General features: G+C 39.1%; 2 protein-coding genes across 3 annotated transcripts in view; one reads left to right on the forward strand and one right to left on the reverse strand.

Moving 5' to 3' along the window:
* Positions 1 to 17,827, reverse strand: part of LOC109037686 (cannabinoid receptor type 1A) — a 276,308-nt gene extending 258,481 nt beyond the window's left edge. Inside the window, exons 1-2 of one of the 2 annotated variants that reach the window (XM_072305157.1) lie at positions 17,672 to 17,827; positions 14,388 to 14,677 (exon numbers count right to left, since the gene is read on the reverse strand). The gene's annotated coding sequence lies outside the window, so the exon portion shown is untranslated. The remainder of the gene's footprint in view (positions 1 to 14,387; positions 14,678 to 17,671) is intronic. The other variant, XM_072305158.1, reaches the window with a different exon arrangement.
* LOC109037684 (glycosyltransferase 25 family member) overlaps positions 1 to 20,766 on the forward strand; it is a 323,369-nt gene that overhangs the window by 276,156 nt on the left and 26,447 nt on the right. The window lies entirely within an intron of this gene.

Below are 20,766 nucleotides of genomic sequence, written 5' to 3' on the forward strand. Positions count from 1 at the left end.
GCGAAGCGTAGCAGAGGCGCGTGGCAATCACGAGCGAAAACTATATGAAAGCTAAAGTATATAATTGAAGAGCGGATCGTGGGGATCCTCCTCGCGGAGAAGTGAATCCTCTCCGGTCCCGGGGGGAGGGGAGGGGCGAAGCGAGGAGGCGAAATAAAAAGGCAGCCAAACACTCATAACGCTCGCCTGGTGGCGTCTAAGCTCACAACTCGGATCCCGGAAGTGGACTCGCGCGCGTCGCGCCCCTCTAAGCGGTCAAACAACCCCCTATGAAACGCCCTCTTGCCAAATTGCAGGGTCTCTTGCTTCGTTGGGTTCGCACCTCGCACCCAAGATATGTTACAATGTACCATAAAAAGTGGCGCATAAAAATGGCAGATTCTCGATTTTCAGTCATAAATACGGTTAGACGGACGAAATTATCGCCCTGAAGTGCCGCAACTCGTAAATTCAGATGGGAAACGATATACATCAAGCCTCAAATGTCCAATCTCAAAATTTAGGCCTTTTAGGCTTAGGCGCGCCAGCAAGAAATCGGAATTTCGGCCTGAAATTTTTTCTATATTAAATTCAGCCCATTTCCCAAATATTTTTCACTACCCGTCAAAAGAATTCCTGAAAAAGTCGAAATCGCTCCACCCTATGGTATGCCTATCGACCCAGAGTGGATCGAGTCAATTAGAGAGGTCGGACATTAAATTTTTAACTAAAACTCCAAATTTTAATGTTTATTCCGTCACGTTTTAAAATTTCAGGGGTATTTGTAGAGGAAAATTCCACGAGAAAACCGATGAAATCATTTTTAGAACTTCAAAGCTTTGTATGAACGGAGTTATGTGCGCTTAAAGTTTCCAAATTTTGTCCGACCTCTCTAACTGACTCGATCCACTGTGCGACGATGAAACCGCCAAACCACGTGTCTTGGTTTCCGACGTTGCAGACTTCCTGTCGTTGTTCATTTTGTAAATGGAAAGCTGAAAATGGAAAAGTCAATTATTTAATACTCCCGTGATTTCATGTGAAGAAAATTCTGGGAACACTTCAAGGAGTGGCGCGTTTTTTTTTTTTTTTTTTTTTTTTTTCGAAACAATAAAATGGTTGCGAATATTTTAAAACACTGCAAACGAGATACGCGCGGGTTGATTATGGAAATTGATATACAAGTACTTTGGTCAAGGAGGAAGACAAAGAGAAAATGGAGCGGTCGTATTGGTAGAAGCGGGTGGTTGCAAGTTGCGATGGACGAAGGTGGAAAGTAACAGACTAACTAACAGCATCTCACGAGATACCGCACTGTAGGTCCACCATTATCCCTTTACAATAACAACCTGTTTCAACCGAGAGGATCGCTCAATTCTCCTTTCAGCTTCCTTGTCAATTCCTTTGTCCATCAATTTCAATAATCGGCCAGGTAGTTTGGGATTTTTACCGCCCATTTATAATCAAACTGTAGTTATGGCTTTTTTGGACGAAACTAAAATGATAGAACATTGGACAAGATACAAATTGAAAACCGCCGTTACTTGTTCACACTGGGAAAAAAAAAAAAAAAAAAAAAAAAAAAAAAAAAAACATTGGATCTACAGTCCAAACTCTTAAAAACATCGACACGAAAAAATAATCTTGATTCCATCAGAATCTAGCTTAAATCAAGAACCAAGCTTCTTAATTGAAGCGACTCTAGATACAATGTGTTTTTTTTTTCCTGTGCGCTCTTCAAATATTACTTAACATATGATTTCCTCAACGAGAAGTTTCAAAATCTACCCCTCGAGAAGATTATAATTACAAATAAAAAAATTTATTAAGTTATTTTAGTTATGTTGAATTATTATTAAGTAAGAAAACAATACTGTCAAGTCAGTCCAAACCAAAAACGTCGTTACTCTATACTCTAGATTTTTTTAAAATTTAGAGGATCATTAACGTCTCACCTTTTAACCAACCAAAATAAGTAGAGAAACAACGTCAATCAACCATACATATGCAGGCTCCACCGCTCAACAACGCGCTTTCTCTGTAACGTGAGGATGCGACTTCTTCTAAGGCGCTGCATACAACTATTCGTACTCGATGGATGTGCGGTGTTGCATACGCATTCAATTGGAGGCGTTTTAACTTCCGTTGCGTTCGCAACGCAACGGTGAGCCTAAGTCGGCTCCTGTTTGATCGATTTTCGTGAAATTCGGTATCCGAGGATATTTTTCAACGGGAAACTCGAATTTTCGGTCAGCTTTTCAAAATGTCAAAATCCAAGATGGCGGCCGTGGCCTAAAATGCTAAGTCGGCTCCTGTTTGATCGATTTTCGTGAAACTCGGTATCCGGATGTATTTTTCAACGGGAAACTCGAATTTTCGGTCAGATTTTCAAAGTTTCAAAATCCAAGATGGCGGCCGTGGCCTAAAATGCTAAGTCTGCTCCTGTTCGCTCAATTGTCGTGAAAGTCGGTATCCGAGGATATTTTTCGACGGGAAACTCGAATTTTCGGTTAGATTTTCAAAGTTTCAAAATCCAAGATGGCGGCCGTGGCCTAAAATGCTAAGTCTGCTCCTGTTCGCTCAATTGTCGTGAAAGTCGGTATCCGAGGATATTTTTCGACGGGAAACTCGAATTTTCGGTCAGATTTTCTAAATGTCATAATCCAAGATGGCGGCCGTGGCCTAAAATGCTAAGTCGGTTCCTATTCACTCGATTTTCGTGAGACTCGGTATCTGGAGGTATTTTTTAATACGAATCTTATTGGAGGCGTTTTGCCTTCCGTTGCAATCGCAACGCAACAGTGACCCTAAATGTGCGGATTTGTTCCCTGACATATGTTGATGAACCATAAAATTTAGAGGATCATTGACGTTTGAACTTTTTAACCAACCAAAATAAGTAGAGAAACATAACGTCAGTCAACCATAAATATGCAGGCCCAACCGCTCAAGAATGCGTCATCAATGTAACGTGAGGATGCGACTTTTTGTAAGGCGCTGCATACAACTATTCGTACTCGATGGATGTGCGGTGTTGCATACGCATTCAATTGGAGGCGTTTTAACTTCTGTTGCGTTCGCAACGCAACAGTGAGGCTAAGTCGGCTCCTGTTTGAGTGATTTTCGTAAATCTCGGTATCCGAGGATGTTTTTCAACGGAAAACTCGAAATTTTGGTCAGATTTTCCAAATTTCAAAATCCAAGATGGCGGCCGTGGCCTAAAATGTTAAGTCGGCTCCTGTTTGATCGATTTTCGTGAAACTCAGTATCTGGATGTTTTTTCAACGGGAAACTTAAATTTTCCGTCAGATTTTCAAAATTTCAAAATCCAAGATGGCGGCCGTGGCCTAAAATGCTAAGTCGGCTCCTATTCACTCGATTTTGTGTGACTCGGTATCCGGAGGTATTTTTTAATACGAATCTAATTGGAGGCGTTTTAACTTCCGTTGCGTTCGCAACGCAACAGTGACCCTAAATGTGCGGATTTTTTTCCTGACAAATGTTGATGAACCATAAAATTTAGAGGATCATTGACGTTTCAACTTTTTAACTTCCGTTTATTTCCCTTTTATTTTCCGTTGTTTCAAACAAAGGAACACAACTCTCTCAGTACGCAATGTTTCAGTATAAATGAATGAAATTAGCCCATAACGATCAACATTAATGACTTCCTTGCCTTCTCAGAAGCACTTCCCTGTTGTAGAAAGATTAGATAATATTTGGCTCCGTGTTGACAAGCTCGCCTGAAGATGTTTGCCTGCACAAAGTTGAAAAACATTAGAAATTCCCATAGAAGACCCCTCAAATGAACTGCATTTTGAAATCAGGACAAGGCATCATCGCAACGTTACGTTGCTGAGATTCTTCTTACGATTGCAATGAATTCTTTGAAAGTGGATCGATGCAAACTGATGTGGCAATATTTTCAAAAAGTAACAACTCTTTTTGTAAACTTTAAAATTTGCTTGAAATGCGCTTAAATTTTGCACATTTTGTCCAACCTCTCTTATTGACTCGATTCACTGTGTGACGATGAAACCGCCAAACCACGTGTCTTGGTTTCCGACGTTGCAGACTTCCTGTCATTGTTCATTTTGTAAATGGAAAGCTGAAAATGGAAAGGTCAATTATTTAATACTCCCGTGATTTCATGTGAAGAAAATTCTGGGAACACTTCAAGGAGTGGCGCGAATTTTTTTTTTTTTTTTTTTTCGAAACAATAAAATGGTTGCGAATATTTTAAAACACTGCAAACGAGATACGCGCGGGTTGATTATGGAAATTGATTTACAAATGCTTTGGTCAAGGAGGAAGACAAAGAGAAAATGGAGCGGTCGTATTGGTAGAAGCGGGTTGTTGCAAGTTGCGATGGACGAAGGTGGAAAGTAACAGACTAACTAACAGCATCTCACGCGATACCCCACCGTAGGTCCACCATTATCCCTTTACAATAACAACCTGTTTCAACCAAGAGGATCGCTCAATTCTCCTTTCGACTTCCTTGTCAATTCCTTTGTCCATCGATTTCAATAATCGGCCAGGTAGTTTGGGATTTTACCGCCCATTCATAATCAAACTGTTATTATGCCTTTTTTAGACGAATCTAAAATCATAGAATATTGGACAAGATACAAATTGAAAACCGCCGTTACTTGTTCGCACTGGGAGAAAAAAAAAAAAAAAAACATTGGATCTACAGTCCAAACTCTTAAAAACATCGACAAGAAAAAATATTCTTGATTCCATCAGAATCTAGCTTAAATCAAGAACCAAGCTTCTTAATTGAAGCGACTCTAGATACAATGTGTTTTTTTTCCTGTGCGCTCTTCAAATGTTACTTAAAATATGATTTCCTCAACGAGAAGTTTGAAAATCTACCCCTCGAGAAGATTATAATTACAAATAAAACAATTTATTAAGTTATATTAGTTATGTTGAATTATTATTAAGTAAGAAAACAATACGATCAAGTCAGTCCAAACCAAAAACGTCGTTACTCTATACTCTAGATTTTTTTAAAATTTAGAGGATCATTAACGTTTCACCTTTTAACCAACCAAAATAAGTAGAGAAACAACGCCAATCAACCATAAATATGCAGGCTCCACCGCTCAACAACGCGCTTTCACTGTAACGTGAGGATGCGACTTCTTCTAAGGCGCTGCATACAACTATTCGTACTCGATGGATGTGCGGTGTTGCATACGCATTCAATTGGAGGCGTTTTAACTTCCGTTGCGTTCGCAACGCAACGGTGAGCCTAAGTCGGCTCCTGTTTGATCGATTTTCGTGAAACTTGGTATCCGGATGTTTTTTCAACGGGAAACTCGAATTTTCGGTCAGATTTTCAAAATTTCAAAATCCAAGATGGCGGCCGTGGCCTAAAATGCTAAGTCGGCTCCTGTTTGATCGATTTTCGTGAAACTCGGTATCCGGATGTTTTTTTCAACGGGAAAGTCGAATTTTCAGTCAGATTTTCAAAATTTCAAAATCCAAGATGGCGGCCATGGCTTAAAATGCTAATTCTGCTGATTGTGGATGAGGCCAAAGATAACATATTCGCCACTTTTCACCATTCTTCGTTAAAAAAAGTAAATTCGTTCTTTTAAAAGTTAATAGCAATTGGGGGCGGCTCGCGGAACGAGTCGCAAGTTCATCGCGAAGCGTGGAACTGGGGGTCCAAGGGCACTCCCCGGCTAGGCGTGACAGCTCGCACAGCGAGGTGAACACGGCTAGTAGTTTATATATGTCTTGGATATGAGCGGCCCGGAGCCGCTCTCCAGCGGCAGTGCGCTGGAGTTGCTGCTTTTCTCTGCGTGGATCCATAATGATGAGACCTCTTCTCTCGAGAACTGAGTAGCTCTTTTCGAAAATGTTTGCTTTCAATTTTGTACAAATTTTATTTTCCGTTGTTTCAAACAAAGAAACACAACTCTCTCAGTACGCAATGTTTCAATATAAATGAATAAAATTAGCCCAACGATCAACAGAAATGACTTACTTGCCTTCTCAGAAGCGCTTCCCTGTAGTAAAAAAGATGAAATGGACGTATTTCTATCAAACGGAACTATGTGCATTAAGACATGAGCCCTGCATGAACCTACAGAAGTGCTGATTTAACAATTAAATTGCTAAAAAAATGTGTATTACAGGCACCCCCGTGATTAAATTAGCTTACAGTAGTGGTTAAAGTAGCATTTTTGTGTTGTGAAATCTACGTTGAAATATTGCAGTCACTTTTTTTAGCAATTTTATTGTTAAATCAGCAATTTAATTTTTCCGTGCGAGCGATTTGAGCCGCGCGGATTGCGGAGCTGAAACATCCGAATCGTCCCATTTGATTCTCCGGCGCGGCGCACAGTGTATTAAGAGAGTCAATTAGAGAGGTCGGACACAAAATTTTTAACCAAATCTGGACATTTTGATGTTTATTTTGGCACATTCTAAATTTTAAGGGTGGTTATGGAAAAAAATTCACGAGGAAACCAATGGAACCACTTTTAGAACCTCAAAGTTTCGTATGAACGGAGTTATGAGCGTTTAAAGTTTCCAAATTTTGTCCGACCTCTCCTATTGACTCGATCCAGTGCGCGGCGTTTGATGAGGGATCATTTTTCTCCTCCAGCTTTTAATTATGACTTCTCACTCCTCTCCGATTGAGAAACCCAGCTTCGGGCGGATTCGGACACCGCGCTCGTAAGTGGCTCAGCCCTCCCCCCTCCCCCGCGCTCCCCCACCCCCACTTCCCTCCTCACAGAATCCTCATCAATTGTGTAAAGAGATAGTTTCCGAGAAGCGGTCCCTCGGCGGGGTGCGCTGCAGTGGCGAGGCCTGCGGGTCGATTGTTGAATCGTTATCGAATGCTTCTGATCGATAAATCCCTATCTAACAATGCTATATATCGATCAAGGTCATTCGATAACGATTCAACAATCGAGGAGCTGTTTTACTATATATCGATCGATCTGCCGTTTAACCTATGGAAAAGGATCGATATGTAGGGTGTTCGCAGCGAGCACCTTAATAATCGATTCTTTACCATAGGTTTAAATGGGGAAATATCGATAATCGATCATTCAAGCCTCGCCATGTTAAGGAAGATGCTCTCGCGCTCATCGTCTCGATTTGACGTCACCGTTGCCGAGTGAGACGTCGGATCGTGACGTTCGACGTTGGAAGGGGTGTGGTTTTCGATTCGTCGGAAGTCCGCGCGCGGTGTTCATTTCGTCAGTTCGGCGCGATTTCCTTGAGCCGCTTGCATTCCCCGATCAAATCGCAGCTAAGTTGAGTGTGTGATTGACTTTTCCGAAGATCCTACCCTCCGCTCCCCACTCAGGGTTGCCACAATCAGGGAAACCCGGGAAATGTTAGGAAGTTGAAAAAAGTCAGGGAAAACCGGGAAATGTCAGAGAAAATGTATTAAATCATCTTAATTTGCTTTCTAAAATGGGTTTGAGATTTTGAACCAGAAATTTTGCCTGAAAACTATTTTCAATTATGCCTTCTTAACCATCCGTTACATCTTCAATTGTCAGGGAATTTCACCAAAATGTGTCAGGAAAATCAGGAAAATGTCAGGAAAAATGAGGAAAATGACGAAAATGTCAGGGAAAATTTGTTAAATCATCTTAATTTGCTTTCTAAAATGGGTTTGAGATTTTGCACCAGAAATTTTGCCTGAAAACTATTTTACTGAACTCAGGGAATTTTAAAAAGTCAGAGAAAACCGGGAAATATCAGGGAAAATGAGGAAAATGACGAAAATGTCAGGGAAAATTTGTTAAATCATCTTAATTTGCTTTCTAAAATGGGTTTGAGATTTTGACCTAGAAATTTTGCCTGAAAACTGTTTTCAATTACGCCTTTTTAGCCATCCGTCACATCTAATTGTCAGCAAAATGACTAATCATCATCCTCTAATTTCACCAAAATGTGTCAGTGAAATCAGGGAAATGTCAGGAAATTATATTTTCTAAATTTTGTGGCAACCCTGCCTCTCGTTTACCGCCTCCTACTTCCTCAACCCCCCTTCCGCCCTCAACCCGTGGTGGGTTTTGCAGGGTTGCAATTTCTGGAAAGACCTGGAAAACTCGGGAAATAGAAGCACCCTGTAGAAAATTTCACAGGAAGAAAAAATTAGCCGACACGTTGTGTTAATATTGGAGGTAGAACACAGAGTACCGTGAACGTTAATATTTTTTCGTTAATTTTTCCTTTAGGTACGTTGACCAAATTTCCAAGTCGAAAATTTGAAACCTCGTTAAAAATCAGGCACGAACCGCGAGTATCAAACCAGCGGGCTGATTATTGAAATTGATAGACAACAGCAATAGACAAAGAAGACAAAAAAGATATGGAGCGATCCTATTGGTGGAAGCGGGTGGTTGCAATGGACAAAGAACGTATGTAATCGACAAACTAACGGCAACTCACGAGAGACCCGATAGTTAGTCCATCATTTACTCCCTTAGTCTATAAGAACCACCCATTTCAACCAATAGGATTGCCCTATACTCCTTATGTCTTCTTTGTCTATAGCATTGTCGATCAATTTCAATAATCGGCCCGCTGCGGGTTGATTATTGAAATTGATAGACAAAGTTATCCACAAAGAAGACGAAAGGTATATGGAGGGATCCTATTTGAGGAGGCGGATGGTTGCAATGGACATTCGAGGTAGGTAATAAGAGATTAACTGACGGCAACTGACAAGAGACCCTATAGTTAGTCCATCATAACCTCCTTAGTCTATAAGGACCATCCATGTCAACCAATAGGATCGCTCCTTACTTCCTATGTCTTCTTTGTCTATAGCTTTGTCTATCAATTTTAACGATCAGCCGGCTGGATTGCATTGGTGATGCGTCCAGGTCCTATGCGCTAGCTACTCGCATGCTGCAAACTCTAGGTGACAACAAGAGAACCGAAAGTACATTCGTGCAGCAGGACACTTTCTTCATTTCCGGATGTCTCAGAGTAACCTACAATTTCGGTCAATTAAACAATAAATTTGATCGATCAACCAAGTTATCCAAGAGAGCATTTGACTGGATAAAGGAATGATGACGGCTAAACTTTCAAACCACGTATCTCGGTTCGCGAGTTTGCAAAATTCCTGTCATGTATGTACTTCATTTTTTAATGGAAAGTTACTCTGTCAATTTTTAAAAACTTGCGTGGTTTACCCTCTCTGTGCGAAGAAAATTGAATGAGAATTTCAAGAAATGATGTTAATTTGTTGTTCTTAAAAAAGTAACGAAAGTGATTTGGTAGTTTCACCGTCAATAAGTTCTAATAATAAATAAGAGTAAATGCACGGGGAAAAAAGGGTCTTCGTGATTTAATAATTAAATTGTCAAAAAAAAAGTTCATGTTTTTATGTAGATTTTACAATAAAAAAATGCTAATTTAACCAGTGCTGAAATTTAATATTTAAATTGGCAAGATCATTTTTTCCTTGTGAATGGGAAGAAGAGTGAGTTAAGAATGAATTAAGTAGTAGTAGTAGTAAAATAATTTTATTTTAAAGCGGTGCTTTAGCATCTAAGACCATTTACACCTCTAAAGAAGGCAGTAACAGTAATAAATTTACATGGAAATATCAGTAAAAATACAGAAGGGTTGAGGGGAAAGGTTAAATTTTGAGATTAGTGGAGACAAATTTAAAGAATTATAGAAATCAAGAAAATTTATTTTCTCAATTCAGGAAAAAAATCTGCAATTTGTTTTTATTTCATAATCCAAGCAAATCCACAATGGGTCAAGAAGTCAAAAAAGTTTTCAGAGGTATATTCGTACTTATCCATCCAGTCGTGCTTCATCATCATGACCATTATTACTAGCAATCGCTCACGGAGATGATAGCCATTTTTAAATTTGGAGGCAAGGGATTAAATTTTGTTACTGTTGGCAGACGCGCCGCCTCCAGTTTGAAGGGATTTCCACCGCAGCGAGGTTGAGTATAGACCTGTGTGCATTCTGGAACGAAGACTTCGGTTGAATTTCGTTTCCAGATGTCCGGTAACATGTAACAAAAAGCCCCTTTGAAGCCCTTTTCTTCCTTGTCTGGCTTTTTCAGTACGATGTAAAACGCGGTCCCATCAAAGAAGAGAAGACACAGCAGGAAACAGGAGACGGCGAAACGTTTCATCTTGCTGGCCGGCTCAAGAAGTACGGGAAACTGGTCAAGAAATATCATATTAATTTTTACTTATCGAGGGCCAGTGGCGGATCGGGGTGAGGAGGGGGGCATGGTAGCATGGCCCCTCCCTTGGGTTAAAAAATGGGGAAAAAGAAGAAAAAAGGGGAAAGAGGGAGAGAGAAAAAGGCATGTGAAAATTCACTGACGTGGTTTCAAGACAGAACTTTAAATCAAAGTTTACCAAACTAAAGGTTACTCAATACCGCAGAAATAAATAGTTCATACACTAAAATAAAATTACGCTAAAAGACATTTGTAGCAAGTAAAAAATCAAAGATTTATGACGCTTAAGCGAAAGTTTTTGTGTTTTTTTTATCTCACCTTCTGGTTACCGTGCAGGCATAGGAACACTGAAGAACTAAAATCTAATCGGATCTGAGAAGGTGAATGGAGCTTTGCACCTATGACGGATACAATTTTAAACACTAAAAGCAATGTGATGTTGTTTGATCTGGTCGATATGAAGTCAGACGTGACATCGGAATTAATGACATTGTGGCAGATGTAAAATTTTCAGCCAGCTCATGTCATGCGTCGCCCCTAACAATGTTTCAAAACACTCACTGCACCTGAGCGAAAGCTTAAAATTCAAACAAAAATGAAATTTATGAGTATTTAACCATCGAAGCGAGGGAAAAATCTACCACGTTCATTTTTAGAAGATGATGAATAGGTTTCTAAACCTTGAATTTTCTTTTAATATTCCGTAAGTACCAGGTGAGTTGATTACGTAGTCATCTATTGTATATTTTGTAAGCAAAAACCCTGGATATTTCCGCTTTTAAAAAGTCCAAAGACTCGAAGGAATTTAAATCGCGCCGGAATAGCGGGAAAATGATGGAAATGATGCAATACATCGGTCAAATCGCTACATCTCCTCTCATTTTCCTCTGATGTTTGTTAAAATATAACGTATTTCAATGTGAATTGTTGCTCTTTAACCACATGTAACACGAATAAAATTCGAACCTTCGATTCTGAAGGTGTACCTGTATTGCTCTCATGCACGAGGAGAAGACAGACATTTGACGGAAGTCGTATGCTGCCGTGCTGAGGAAGGACGCCGTATAACTATTCGAGAGTTGACTTTCTCTCGATAAAACACGTATTTTCGCCGCAAGTTAAGCATATGTTTCTTTGAAATTTTCAGCTATTTTAGATTGAATTGCGTTCAGAGTTGTCTGAAAATTTTGAAAAAGAATAAGTACAATTTTCCCAGTAAACTCGGTTTTTATCGAAAGAAATTTGGCAACGTCTGAAGGTTCATGCGGCGTTTTTCCTTAGCGCGGCAGTATAAACCTGTGCTCGCTTCTGATGGATGGTGGATGACATTTTTCGGTTCGACGCTTTAAACCGCTTTAACCGGGGCGCTTTAATTTTGCGGAAAAGTTGCGATTTTTAAACTGCGTGTTTCTCGGTTTCTAAGTTATTTGTACTTTTTCGCGTTTTTAGTCTGTGCATCGTGTTTCACTCGTTATTTGTCTTCAGAAAAACGTATTCTAATCTGCCGAGTTGAGGGAAAACGCCGTATGAACATTCGAGAATTTCCAAATTTCTCCGCATTTAACGTGTATTTTTGATGAGAGTATGGATATTTTTCCGTGAAATTTTCGGATATTCCGCCGTGCTAAGAAAGAACGCCGTAAGAGCCCTCAGGCGTTGCCAAATTTCCTTATATAAATCACGATTTTTCGGGAAAATTTGTATACGTTTTACCTCCAATTTTCCAGATAATTTTGATTGCAATTTCACCTTAATTTCCTGAAAATGCCGAGGAATACTATCCATGGTTCTCTTCAAAAATAAGCATTTGATGGAAATTTGGCAACCCTCGAACGTTCATACGGCGTTTTTGCTTAGCACGGCAGTTTTCTAGATCGAACTGCGAATTAACTTATCCGAAAAATTTGAAAAAAAAAAAACATTCAAAATCTTTCCAGTTAATTCAATTTTACTAAAGGAAATCTGGTAACGTCTAAAGGCTCATACGGCGTTTTTCCTTAGCACAGCAGTAGTGTACTGCCGTGCTAAGGAAGAACGCCGTATTAATATTCGGGAGTTGCCAAATTTCCCTTGATAAAACCTGTATTTTTGACAAAATTCATGCATATTTTTCCTTGAAATTAACAGATGTTACAGATTAAATTGTGCACCAAATTGTCTGAAAATTTAAGAAAATAAAATTCCCAATTTCTCCTGTAATTTCGGGTTTTATCGGAGGAAACTTGGCAACGCCCGAAGGCTCATACGGCGTTCTTTCTTAGCACGGCAGAATTGCTCTGAAATTGAGGGGAAACGTCTTCTTCCGCCTCCTTCAAATTTTGTTGAGGCCGTCGCTCGGCACCAGTGGCGTGGCGTGAATAATCGATTATCGATATCTCGCCATTTGAAACTGTGGTAAAGAATCGATTACTAAGGTGTTCGCTGCAAACACCCTGATAATCGATCTTTTTACATAGGTTTAAATGGCATAACAATCGATATATCGCAAAACACGACACGCCACTGCTCGGCACGTGTTTACGCCCAACAACTTTGAACGGTGAAAGCAGTGAAAGCGGTGGAAGCGAACTTTCACCGAGAATGAAATCGACGCGCTAATCTAGGACTTGGATTTGGAATGAGTACAGTGGCGTGGCGTGAACTGCGATATATCGATTGTTATGCCATTCAAACCTATGGAAAAGGATCGATAGACAGGGTGTTCGCAGCGAACACCTTGATAATCGATTCTTTACCACAGGTTTAAATGACATAACAATCGATATATCGCAAAGCACGCCGCGCCACTGTATGAGTTGTTACACCGGGGCTCGTCTCGTCTCTGAGTATCTTTTGCGAATATAAAAAGGCGGTGCGTTATCGTAAAATCACTCGACAGCCGAATCATCGTTGCCAGATTCTGCTGGAAATTCAGCACTTTCCTTCATTTAGACCCAAGTAATATTTCTAAACTTCATCGTAGAATCTGGCAACCTTGCGCCGGATTCGCTTGGGAGTTGCCAAGGTCAAAGAAATCGAATATATCTTTTTATTTTCGCTCTTGCCGAATCGTCCTCAAACCCGTCGGATTGCAAAAACCGGGCCAGATATCCACCATCTAAAGCAAGAGCACCGTAAGGGTCAGAAGTGAGGTTTTCAATTTTCTTTAAAAAGTTCCTGAAACTATGAAAACCAAACACCTTCTGAAGCCGTATACATCCGACCATGAGAATAATATACTTACCACCCCTTATTTTCAGGTCTTTTTTTATTGTAAAAAGAGTACCGTAAGGGCCGATATTATCTAGCGGGAGAATTGAGGTTTTCAATTTTTTTTTAGAAAAAAGTTCCTGAAACTATGAAAACCAAACACTTTCTGAAGCCGTATACATCCGACTATGAGGAAAATATATTTGCCCCTTACTTTCAGGTCTTGTTTGATTGTAAAAAGAGTACCGTAAGGGCCGATATTATCCAGCGGGAGAATTGAGGTTTTCAATTTTTTCTAAAAAAATTTCCTGAAACTGTGAAAACCAAACACCTTCTGAAGCCGTATACATCCGACCATGAGAATAATATATTTGCCACCCCTTATTTTCAGGTCTTGTTTGATTGTAAAAAAAGTACCGTAAGGGCCGAATTTATCTAACGGGAGAATTGAGGTTTTCAATTTTTAAAAAATAAGTTGCTAAAACTTTGAAAACCGAACACTTATACATCCCACCATGAGAATTATATATTTGCCACCCCTTGTCACTTGTTTCACTATAAAAAGAGTTTTATGGTCAGGAAACCGTGATTAGTCTCAATTCCAGTGACGCTTTTCACTTCGTCTTAATTTTCATGGTTGCATGGTTACATGCAATATACAGGCTAAATCGTACAATCCCTATCTTAGCAATCCTTTTTTATCGATCAAGGTCTTTCGATATCCATTCATCAATCGAATCCTGATCGATACATCCCTATCTTAGCAATGCTTTTTATCGATCAAGGTCTTTCGATATTCATTCAACAATCGAATCCTGATCGATAATCCCTATCTTAGAAATGCTTTTTATCGATCAAGGTCTTTCGATATCCATTCAACAATCGAATCCTGATCGATAATCCCTATCTTAGCAATGCTTTTTATCGATCAAAGTCTCTTGATATCGATTCAACAATCAAGCCGTAGGGCAATGAAAACTCAGGTAAACAAGAATTACATCTACAATTTACTCACTTGTTTTCGGAGGGCATGAGCTCCTTCTCAACGGAGGTGAAAAACACACATAACTCAGAGTTTCAGTCGTACGCGGAAACTTTTTTCACTGAGAGAGCAACTTCTCGTTAGAGTCTGTGTTTCCTCGGCTGGAAGTTATTAAAGTTCGCCGTAAGTTTACAGGTTCCGAGTAATCGAGTCCTTAAGTTTATCACTTTCACAACGATGTTCACGCACAATACGTCGAGGTTTTGGCACGCTCAGGCAAATTTCAAACCGATAACCGAGAATTCACCGTCTCTAAGCGGCAACTTATACAAAGACAGAAACAGAGGTATAAAAATGAATTTAGAAGTAATTTGAAATGAAGTTTTTTAATCGAATATGAAATAAACTATTTACAAATCGCCTTAAATAAGTTAAGAACAGTCGTAACAAAGTAAGATTGCTGGCAGGTAATATTAGATATATTTTGTTAACTTGAGTTTATAAACATTAATCTTTGAAGTTAAAAAAATTGATCAATTTTAGTAAGTTAACAAAATATTTAGTTAAGTGGTACAATTATATTAGTTTTAACTCCGTACTGTTTTCTGCAAAGTTTCCATCAGAGATCGTATTTTTAATGGTAACACAATTTTCAGTTCTTGGGAAATGGGGGAGTTAAGTTTTTATTATCAGGAACATTTGAGGTATAGACTGATGGACTCCGACGACATTCAGAGAAAAATTACAATGAAACAGCGAAAGGGTGATAAGTAATTGTCTGTGATAATAGGATCCCTAAGTCCATGTAGGAAACTAACCGTTCGATTGTTTGTGATGAGAAGAAACCGAGATGTTGTGGATTTTTTTTTTAATTTACTGATCCATCATGATCGAAATGGTAATGTGTCTACTGTATTATTATCCGCATGTATTCACACGAGTTTCAATATTCCTAGAAGGCAGATTTTACGTAGGGAATTAGAGCATAAGTAAATACTGTGCGTGAAGTAAAGAGTCATTTATCGCAAAAAATTCAAACCCTAAATGGTTCAATTGTTTATCACAAGAACACCTATTTTAGGTCATGGATCAGCGGGACTCTGACCGTAGCCACTTTTACAAATAAGAATAAAAGTATGAAAAAGAAGATTTCTTACAACCATTATGCTACCTTTTTTTGTTCATTCTTTTTTACATCACCCGAAAGCTTTTTGGTTTACGCGCCATGATTAGAGGGAAATACACAGAAAAATACAAAAGTAACTAAGTAACTAAGTTTAAATAGTAGCTTTTTTTGATTTGCATTGTATCCAACCACTAAAAATTCAAAATGTCTTGACTTTTTGTCTTGATATGGATGTGACCTGAAACCCCTCAAGGTATAAAGTTCAAAACAGATAATGCTATCAATTTTCACCCACGCCCTTTCAGGGCAAATCAAAGTAAAAGTCCTCGGTTCAAGTCGCTCGTTTGATCTTCTCCGGGTGAAATGGAGAAATCAGTGGCGAGGCGTGAATGATCGATTATCGATATTTACCCATTTGAATCCGTGGTAAAGAATCGATTATCTAGGTCTTCGATGCAAATACCCTGTTAATCGATCCTTTTCCCTAGGTTTAAATGGCAGATCAAGCGATATATCGCAAAGCACGCCACGTGACTGGGAGAAATCCCTCGGTTTGTAGATTAAGCTGTCTTTCGAAGAACGCTTCCCACCTTGGAAAGTAACAATTCGTGTTCTTAAGGCATCCGTAAAAGTTTTCACTTAGCAAACCAATTCATCATGTAAAATAGCTTTTGCTTTACGCTGAAGAAAAAAGCAAGGGCCAAAAGAATCGCTGCTACGCTGCAAGGATTACATTTTATTCTATTTATTTTTATTTTAATGTATTTGTATTTTTAATTTTCTTATGACACATCTTTGGCGTGTCAAGTTAATAAGCCATCATGTGTCAAAAGAGAGAAAGTTCATCATGAACAACAATTGTAAGTCGGTTGAGAGAGAGGAGTGAAATAAAATTACTACCGCATTAACGAAATCATTAAATTGGAGTGCAAGCTTTCATGAGCTGAATCGATGTGTTCGGTTGTTAATTTCGTAGTTAACTCCTCGTGGCTCATAAACGGGTATGAAACCATCGCGTTCTCGTAAAAATCTTTGAGTAATTCATAATAATTGTGAATAAATTCTAATTTTATGCTCCATCGAATGAGCAACACGGTAACAACTTAGCGCTGAACCCTAACACTTTAGATGAAACAGCGCCAACTAAAGGCTCACTACTATTGTTTTTTAGCTGGCGCTATTTTTCCTGAAATGTTAAAGCTCAGCGCTAGGTTGTTTTTCCCCGAACTTTAGGCACCATACTGAATATTCTTCACCGAACACCACTTATCTATTCCTCATCTGTTATTCAAAGGATTTAAATTTTAAAAGGCTCGCCGTAAAGATTTTTGGCATTAATGATTCATTCATGAAGTGGCCAGTGCTAATCCTCCAGATTGTTAAAACAAAAGTAAAACACTTCATAAACTTGCCTATCGTAACCTTGCGTTATTTGAAGTTATTAATTTCATCGGGTTGAACATTTTGTGGACTTATTTCTTAAGGAATAGCAGTATCTGATGGAAGGTGCGCTAACTTAGAATCCTTTTTAGCCCAAATCATAAAATTGAAAATGAAAAAAAAAAATAAAAATGTAGCATTATCCGCCGATGTAGAGTTGACGTTTTAAGTATGAGACGAAGGTTTTCAAATTATAACAAACGAATGCTGCGTGCAGAAGAGACTCTAGGAAAACATATCCAGAGCAGCAGCTCTGTAACTCAGTTTTTTTTTCCAATTTTAATTTTCAAAAAAAGTTTTCCACTTTTAATATCAGCAGCGTTCAATTAATCTTCCCCTTTTTTACTGTGATAAAAGCAGGAGTCAACAGTAAAGAAATATTGAATAGGGCAAAAAAAAAAATTTCACAGAAGCACATCCGTGTTTTTCTATCAATTAATAAAGTGTGTAATCATGAACAGCTCGCGTGTTAAACATGATTACAAATCACTCGATAAAAGGCCTCAAAAAAAAAAAAAAAAAAAAAAAAAATAGAAAAATAGAAAGAAAGGGGAAAAAAGGAAAAAACAGCAGTCAACAGTAAACAACCATTGAATAGGGCAAAAACGATTTTTTCACAATAGCAAACCCGTGTTTTTCTATCAATTAATGAAGTGTGTAATCATGAACAGCTCGCGTGTTAAACATGATCACAAATCCCTCGATGAAAGGCCTCCGAAAAAAAGGAAGAAAAAAAAGAAGTAAAAATTACCGATGATGCTTCTGAACAGCGAGTCTTTAACGTCAACAGTATTAATCCCTCGATGGAATTGCGACGTCTGTTTTTACGCGCGCGTCAAAAAAAGAACACATCGAGCACACGAGAACGTGGTTCAGCGCTGAGCACGACCGTGGAACTGTGTTCTCGCGTTCGGCGCGCCTTCAACTCTGAGGCACGCAACCCGGGCACCGCGTTGGAAGCGCCCTCTACGCCGCCTCCGTACAGTGGGTGCACACTACTGCCGTGCTGAGGAAAAACGCCGTACGAGTCTTCAGACGTCGCAAATTTCACTCGACAAAGCACAAATTTCGTGGTGAACTTACGAGTTTTTTTTTTATCAATTTTTTTAGATAATTTCCCTCGCAATTTCACCTGAACTTTCTGAAAATTTAAAGGAGAAATATTCATAACCTGCCTCGAAAATAAACATTTTATCGAGGGAAGTTTGGCAATCCTCGAATGTTCATACTACGTTCTTTCTTAGCGCGGCAGACTAGTTTAGTCGATTACGATTTGCGACGAAATGTCTCTGAGGTCCACCAATAGCAGTTTTTCAATGTGTGGGATTTTTTTCAGGGGATCATAACAAATCCTCGTGTGGTATTGAAAAATTTGTTAAAAACTTAAAAACATTCGTCTCTTTTTTTATTTATTTATTTTTTTTTTTACTGTGACGTCAAAAAAATAACCTAATAACTTAATCAGGTGCGATGTTCAGCAGATTTAGGCATCTAATTTTTTTATCCTCTCGTGAAGGAGATGTTTAATCAAAATGAAGTTTTTTACCCTAACAAGATGTTTTAATGATGCTGTTTTGATTAGGTCGGGAAAGCTGTTATTCTTGCTGAGTTCCCCTGGATTGAACAGATACTGAAAAAATGAGCTCTGAGGTAGAAATATAATTTCTGGTTTCGCGGATTGACCCTATTTTTCTAAATTTAAGTCTGGTAAAGATCGTCTGATGTAAAAAAAAAAAAAAAAAAAAAAAAGTAAAACTGCAACACTGCAACAATATTACCGGGCTTTACAGTTTCGCAGTTTTCATCATAGCCCAATAAGGCAACCATCCGTTCAAAATATAATCAAATTTTATTGTTCCTCGACTAACCGTGCTAAGCTGCGAATTTCTCAAAAGAGGTAACAAAAGGTTTCTTAACTGTCTCTTGGTGCATTTGGGAACGATTGATGTAATTTAAATCTAATCTACTCGGTACATTATTTAAAAAAAAAAAGTTTCGAACTCCAGATCAAAAAGTCAGGAATATTCGTGTGTAAATTAGCTTCCTAAATCTTGGAATAAAGTCAAAAGAGCAATTCATTTCAACTTAATTTCTAAGGATACATTGACCGGTCAATTTGCTGACTGATATTTGACAGATGCATTTCAGAATTTATTCCATATGGATTGATCTACCTACGGGTACTTCAGTTTTTCCCTAAATAATTCTCTAAACGATTGAATTTTGACATGTACAATCGTACCCAGAATGCATGCGCTGAAGCTGAAGATCCCCATTAAAAAAAAACTGTGCGGGACTGCAGGCATATCACCAACCTTCGCTTTCAGCATCCATCTCTCGCATAATTCGTTTTGGAAGTCAAGGGTGGCTTTCACACATGCCGTCCCGGTTCATCGAACCCCCTCTATCCTAAAACCGCGCAAGTGCCTATCCCCCACGCAGCACAGAACACAACTACCGAAGGGCTCTCAGAGCTCGCGCGATCTCCCCAGTTGCGCGGTTTTGAAAACGGCTCCCTCTGTGCGGCGCTAGGGCTCGTCATTAGCCGACTAAGACGGATGTTTCGAATCAATTTTCTTTTTTCTCGCCTCGCCGCGGTCCTGCCGCTGTCTTCGAGTACGCATTCGAGCCACCCTGTGCTAAAACCACGCAACTTAATTTTTAGATAAGCCACACGCTCCGTAAGTACGTATATTTTCTGGGGTCCATGAGGTGATGGACATGTGACGTTTTACCAGCGACCGATTCACTTGTTTTTCTGTTTCGCTAGTGACAAAATATTAAATGGCAGCCTCCTCGGTGGTGCGGTCCCCCACGCGTTCGGCCGTGAAAAATTTCCCCGATTTGTCTCGCAGGGCCCCTTTATTCGATTCCCGACCCCTTTTTATTCGAAAGCAATTAAGCTCTAATTTTCAAGGCGGGGATATTGTGACTGCGCTGTCTTGCGAGGAATTGAGCTCTTCAGTTCGGAAACGACGTAAATTCGAGGGTGAAAAGTACAACAAATGGGGAATAATGGATTAGAGCCGAAAGTTTTGAATGTTTTGAAAAGATTTTTGGTGCCTTTTTTAAAGTATTATACTGCCGTGCTATGGAGGAACACCGTATGAACTTTCAAGCATTGTCGAATTCCCCCCGACAAAATCTATATTTTGGAATGAAGTCGTGTATATTTTTCCTTGAAATTTTCAAATTTAAATTGAATTATTGCAAAATGAATAGTTATAAGAAAAATATTCAGAATTTTCCTAGTGAATCCATTTTTTATCTAGGGAAGCATAACAACGTCTGAAGGCTCATACGACAGTTTTCCTTAACACGGTTAAGGCCACCCGCCACATCCATCGTCTTAATTTTCGAATTTTGAAATTTTAAATCAAAATTCAAATTTTCCGTCTAGGAAATAAAACCAATCTAAATCAAGTTCCACAAAAATCTATGAAATAGGAGCCGAGACAGCATTTTAGACCAAATCCGTCGTACTGGATTTTCGAATTTTGAAAATTTGAGTTGAAAATAAAATTACCCGTTAAGAAGTGTCACTTGGTACCAAGTTTCACAAAAATCGGTCGTGCAGAAGCCGCAATTGTAGAATAAACTAGGGGGCTACGCCCCTGGCCGCTACGCGGCCCAACCCCCTGAAGGCGCTCCGCGCCATCAATGGGCCGCTTCGCGGCCCTATTTTTACCCTCCTATCAGTGTTAGTTTTATTTTTCCCCTAAAAAATTACGATATGAGGTATACTTTAATTTTAAACTTTACTTAAAATTACTTTAAAATTAAAAGGACGTATGGCCAAAGACCAGATGTGGTGCTCGAGTGTTGGTGGCTCTAAGAAGAGCCGTT

The sequence above is a fragment of the Bemisia tabaci genome, chromosome 10 (genome assembly GCF_918797505.1).
Source record: "Bemisia tabaci chromosome 10, PGI_BMITA_v3".
In the NCBI taxonomy this organism is placed as follows: Eukaryota; Metazoa; Arthropoda; class Insecta; order Hemiptera; family Aleyrodidae; genus Bemisia; species Bemisia tabaci.